Genomic DNA, 6,000 nt, shown 5'->3' on the forward strand with positions numbered 1-6,000 from the left:
TGCCTGCAGCCCTACACAAGGTGCATGTATTGCCTCTTTTCTAACAACCGTCCCCTCACCACCCTCCTCAAATCTGTTCACTGCCTGACATTATCTGCACCACCTTAGCTTTGCCGCCTCCACCTGGCCAAGACTGCTCCTATGTCCAGTTAGGAAGAATATGAGAACCCCTCTAAGGATAAATTTAGAAGATCAGGAAAAAGGAAGGTATTTCTCCTTGAGTGTTAGGCCTACTGTGACAAGCTCAGTGGAGAAATGCACCAACTCATCAAGTTCTCAATGCTCCTGATGTCTTCATTGCCTCAAGGACCAAGGTTTCTTTATTACAGTTTTATTTCCCCTCAACTGGGAAAGGACTGTCTAAGCGACCTAAATAAATGTATATAGAGGGCCAGGCGCAGTGGCTCACACCTGTAATCCTAGCACTTTGGGACGCTGAGGTAGGTGGATCACCTGAGGTCAAGAGTTCGAGACCAGCTTGGCCAACATGATGAAACCCCATCTCTACTAAAAAAAAAAAATACAAAAATTAGCCAGGCGTGGTGGCATGCGTCTGTAATCCCAACTACCCCGGAGGCTGAGGCAGGAGAATCGCTTGAACCCCGGGGGCAGAGGTTGCAGTGAGCTGAGATCAGGCCACTTCATTCCAGCCTGGGTGAATGAGCAAAACTCCGTCTCTAAATAAATTAATTAATAATAAATAAATAAATAAATGGATATAGAAGGACATATCCTGCAATGATAGATGTCAATCAAATGTGTCTTGCAATTAATAAATGTCAAATATGGCAATCTTACATGAACTTTAGCAACTCTACCTCCATCTTCTTGCTCCCTTTTGTTGCTCTCTCTAGCTTTTAACTTCTTCGCTACCTGGTTTACAGTCTTAGAATTTAACCCTGTGCTGAGTATGCCTTCTCCGCTCCAGAACTAGTTTCTGGCAGTATAGTCTTTGCTATTGGAATCTACTTTGGGGACATCTCTTGTTTTATTTCTAACTTAAATTCTTTCTAGTTCTGCAGCTTGACCCAGGCCTGTTTTATCTACCAAAGTCCCTGGTTTCAGCTCTAGATTCTGGTACCACTCTGCTTGTTCCTAGGTAGCTTTACCCACAGCTTCAGACTATCATAGGCTCAGCTTGGTTTCTCACTCTGGTGACAGCAGTTTCTAGGCCAGATGAGCACCTTACATTCTCTCACATGCCCTCTGCCGAGTAGAACACAGCCAGTAGTGGACACCTCTTGAGGGTGCCTGTTTAACTCAAGTTCCTCTTCTCTGAGAATTAATCCTTCATAGGTAGCACGTAGGTCTATGATCTAAGTACTGCTAATCCCAGGCTCCAGGCTGAAAGTTTGAATTTTGAGGAGTAATACAAAAGTGACTCGGTTAGTGATTATTCATGGTGGCCATGGTGGAGTTGAGTCAAATGGCAGAAGATGAGTGTCCAGGGGTAGAGGATTCCAGTGCTGGTGGTGCCTGCGTCGTGAGCATACCATCCTTGTGGCAGAACCTGGACTTTGTCTCGCCTTCCTTGCTTCCTGCCTGAGCGGGCTCCTCTAGTCTTCCTGTTGATTCTCACCATCCTCCAATAAATTCCCTTTATGCTTCAATAGAGACCATTTTTGTTCTTTCCAAATGAAAACCATTACTTAGTCTTTGCTACTTACTTGTGCAGCCAACAGTAAACTCGGGAGCTGTGAGGGTGGCATCTCCTGCCATGTGCTCAGAGAGGCAGTGGGAGTGGAATGGGGGATCCAGTTTTCACAGAGGATGAAGCAGGCACAGCCAGAGGCGGGAGATAAGAGAATGTGGGACCCCCACACTGAGACTTGGGACTTGGGACTTTTGCCACTGTAAGACCCCAAACCTAGAACAGAGCTGGCAGGTCAGTCTCTCCTCCTGCTTGTCCATGGCAGTCATGGCTTTTAGACTGCGCATAGCATATATTCTCCCCCAGAGCATTAACACCATCCTCAGAATCCTTCTCAACACAATTCAGGCAACAGCCACCGCAAAACTGGAGTTAGAATATGTTGAAAACCATTTCATATTTCTGCCCTATCGGCTTATAAGTTCCTCCTGAGATCTATATTTGCAATTCCTGTAGTCATTACCAAGTGTTTGGCCCATACTTTTCTGAAGTATTAAGCTGATACATAGTCATGTCAGTGTCTGACATTGAGTTTAGACACCAGTAAAATTGCTACCAGATTGCTACTTCCTGGAAATCTTGACAAATGGGTTATGAAAAGTAGAACATAACATTGCTTGAAGGCAAGAAGTTAAAGTAGATTGTTTATCTGCATTGAGTGTTCAGAAAAGAAACTATAAATCAGGCTCTTATCTTTAAAGTTAACGGACTTCAGATCATGAAACATAAAAGGTTAGTATTAAGGAAATTTGTATTAGATGTTTTGCAAGGTAACACTATAACTGTGTTTTTTTTTTTTTAATGTATTTAGAATAAATCCATGCTTTTGAAAACCTTGTTTTAATCTCCTTTCTAAGGCTAAATCTTTATGCGTTTTTGGCATATTGTTATTTTTTACATTGAGCAAATTTTAAATTCTGACTACAGATTCTATATGATGTAAAGAGTAAAACAGGCCTGGCGTGGTGGCTCACGCCTGTAGTCCCAGCACTTTGGGAGGCTGAGTCAGGTGGATCACTTGAGGTCAGGAGTTCGAGACCAGCCTGACCAACACGGTGAAACCCCATCTCTACTAAAAATACAAAAATTAGCCAGGCATGGTGGTGCATGCCTGTAATCCCAGCTACTCGGGAGGCTGAGGCAGGAGAATCGTTTGACTCTGGGAGGCGGACATTGTGGTGAACTGAGATCACGCCACTGCACTGTAGCCTAGGCGACAGAGCAAGATTCTGTCCCGGGGCGGGGGGGTTGGGAGGATCCCCATAGGTTTCTTTTGGAAGTTTTCATTAGAGACTAATAAAATCTGTTTTTTCAGTTTATACCTAATTTGGTTTTAAATTTGTTTTGATTAAAACAACTAGCCATGGCCGGGTGCAGTGGCTCACGCCTGTAATCCTAGCACTTTGGGAGGCCAAGGTGGGTGGATGTCTTGGGCCCAAGAATTCGAGACCAGCCTGGGCAACATGGTGAAAGGCCATCTCTAGTAAAAAATAGAAAAATTTTGCAGTAGCTCATGCCTGTAATCCCAACACTTTGGGAGCCCAAGGCAGGTGACTCACTTGAGGTCAAGAGTTCGAGACCAGCCCAGCCAACATGGTGAAACCCTGTCTCCACTAAAAACACAAAAATTAGCTGGGCATGGTGGTGCGCACCTGTAATCCCAGCTACTTGGGAGGCTGAGGCAGAACCTGGGGGCCAGAGATTGCAGTGAACCAAGATGGCACCACTTCACTCCAGCCTGAGTGACAGAGTGAAACTCCATGTCAAAAAAAAAAAAATTATTTTCTAGCTTTATTAGCATTATCATTTTCATTTCTTTATACTGGGCTAATCTATAATAATTTCATATTATTTGAGCCCTGAGTTCTGATCATTAATTTGCATGGGTGCATCTTCTTCTGAATACTTGAAATCACATTTACTAAAGAATCAACCATGCACTGAAGATTCAAAATGTATACAATGACTCTCACAGTTTAAAGGGTGCTATTTAAATGATCGAAACACGACTAATGTAGAGATTTTTCTTCTGGAGACCTAGTAATTTTGGCATAAAATAGAAAATTGGCACTCATGCTTATTTTACGTAAAATTAATTCCAAGTTTAAAATAGAAGCAACACGGGAGACCAAGGAATGGATGTTTTGAAAACCACAGACTGGAAAATTTGATTTATGTTATAATGAGTGACTTTTAAAATGTATATGAACTCCTATTTAGGAAAGTATTTAGGTTCTCCTTAAACCTTTTAAGGACATATTGTCCAGTCATGGATTCTATTTGAAAACTTTGAAACAGAAAATAATCCTCTGTTTAATAAAAGCCTCCAGAATAAACAACTTCTTTAAGCTTTTCTCTAACGTCTCCCATATTCTCTGTGAAAATTACCAGTCTCATTTCCTTTGAGATGGTATGCTGTGCATCCAAAGAACAAAGCATTTCCTGAGTCTGTTTGGAGTATGTAGAACCCATTCCTAAGTGTTTGCCATGTATCCTCAAGAATCTGGCATATATTTGAAAAAACAACAAAACCCCAAAGAATACAGAAACTTATATAAAAGCTTGAGATGGTTAATGGCACAGAATTATGCAAAGTCTTATCAAGCATTTGATAAATTTGATTATTTAGACATTAAATACTTATTAAATTAAACTTTACTTATCTAATCAATTTGAATATCCATATATGGGACTATGAGAATGCAAAAAATATTTGGACTAGAAGTGAAATATAAGTTCTTGTTCCACTGCTAGTGGGTACAGGATTTCTTCTTGGGGTGATGAAAATATTCTGGAATTATGTAGTGGTGTTGCTTGTACAGCTTTGTGAGTATACTAAAAATCACTTTAAATGGTGAATTTTACTGTGTGTAAGTTATATCACAATATAAAAAAAATTTCTGGTACCAGAATTTTATGCCCTTTTGTAGCTGTGTAATCTTAAGCAAGCAAAGTTCCCAATTTCTCAAAGACTTCAGGTTTTTCCATTGTAAAGTGAAGGGATTGTATCAGGTCAATGTTTTTTGAACTGTGGGTTGTAATTCCTTACGCAGTAGCAAAATCAATATAGCACATGGCAACCAGCACCTTTTAAAAAATGAAACAAATATCACAGCATACTGCATATACTAAGTATAATTTGGCAAAACTTATTTTTTCTATGTGTATATACTGAGTTATGACATAAAATACATTTTTTTCATTGTGGGTTACCGTTACAAAGGTTAAAACCCACTGTATTTCCTGATTTGTAATGTCTCTCTTTCTATAAAATTTAGTCAATTTATATTCAATTTAGTGGTAGCAAACTCTCCATTTGATCTTATAATATTTGCAGGTAATGTTCTTGGAACACTTACCACGCATCAGACTCCATTCTGAACTCTTTACGTGTTAACTCAATCCTCACTGCACACTATGAAACAGAACAGGTGTTACGGTTCTTTCATTTTATAGACAAGGAAATGAAGGAAGGATAAGTTAATAACTAAGACAAAATCATACAGTTAGAAGGGGTGGAGCTGGAAATCGAGCCCTAATAGTTTAATTTACAGTATGTAAATTATATCTCAATTAAAAAAAATTAGTCCCAGAATTGTATGCCCTTTTATAGCTATGTAATCTTAAACCAGCGAATTTCCCAATTCTGTTTTCTCACATCTATTTTTGATTGTGAATATTGTCCAAAAAAATAAGGAAAGTTTCATTGAGGCTGGGTGTGGTGGCTCACACCTGTAATCCCAGCAGTTTGGGAGGCTGAGGCAGGTGGCTCACCTGAGGTCAGGAGTTCAAGACCAGCCTGGCCAACATGGTAAAACCCCATTTCTACTAAAAATACAAAAATTAGCCAGGTGTGGTGGTGGGCACCTATAATCCCAGCTACTTGGGAGGCTGAGGCAGGAGAATTGCTTGAACCTGGGAGGCAGAGGTTGTATTGAGCCAAGATCATGCCACTATACTCCAGCCTGGGCAACAGAGCGAGACGCCCTCTCAAAAAAAGAAAAAAAGAAAAGTTTCATTGATCTGAAAGAAACCATACTGGAGAAAGCACTAAAGGAGACAGAAGAAGCATAGTCATCAAATCACTTTGGTCCATCAGTCCTCTTGCCAGCACCTTCTGTAGACTCAGGTTTTGACTGAGTAGCAGAAATTTTCACTTACAAAAACAGAAGAGGACACTCTGTATTAAATAATCTTCCCTTAAGAAAAATTAAGTAGGCTGGCCGCGGTGACTCACACCTGTAATCCCAGCACTTTGGGAGGCCTAGGCAGGCGGATCACGAGGTCAGGAGTTCGAGACCAGCCTGGCCAACATGGTGAAACCCCCATCTACTAAAAATACAAAATTA

Source organism: Piliocolobus tephrosceles, chromosome 18 (genome assembly GCF_002776525.5).
Source record: "Piliocolobus tephrosceles isolate RC106 chromosome 18, ASM277652v3, whole genome shotgun sequence".
Classification (NCBI taxonomy): Eukaryota; Metazoa; Chordata; class Mammalia; order Primates; family Cercopithecidae; genus Piliocolobus; species Piliocolobus tephrosceles.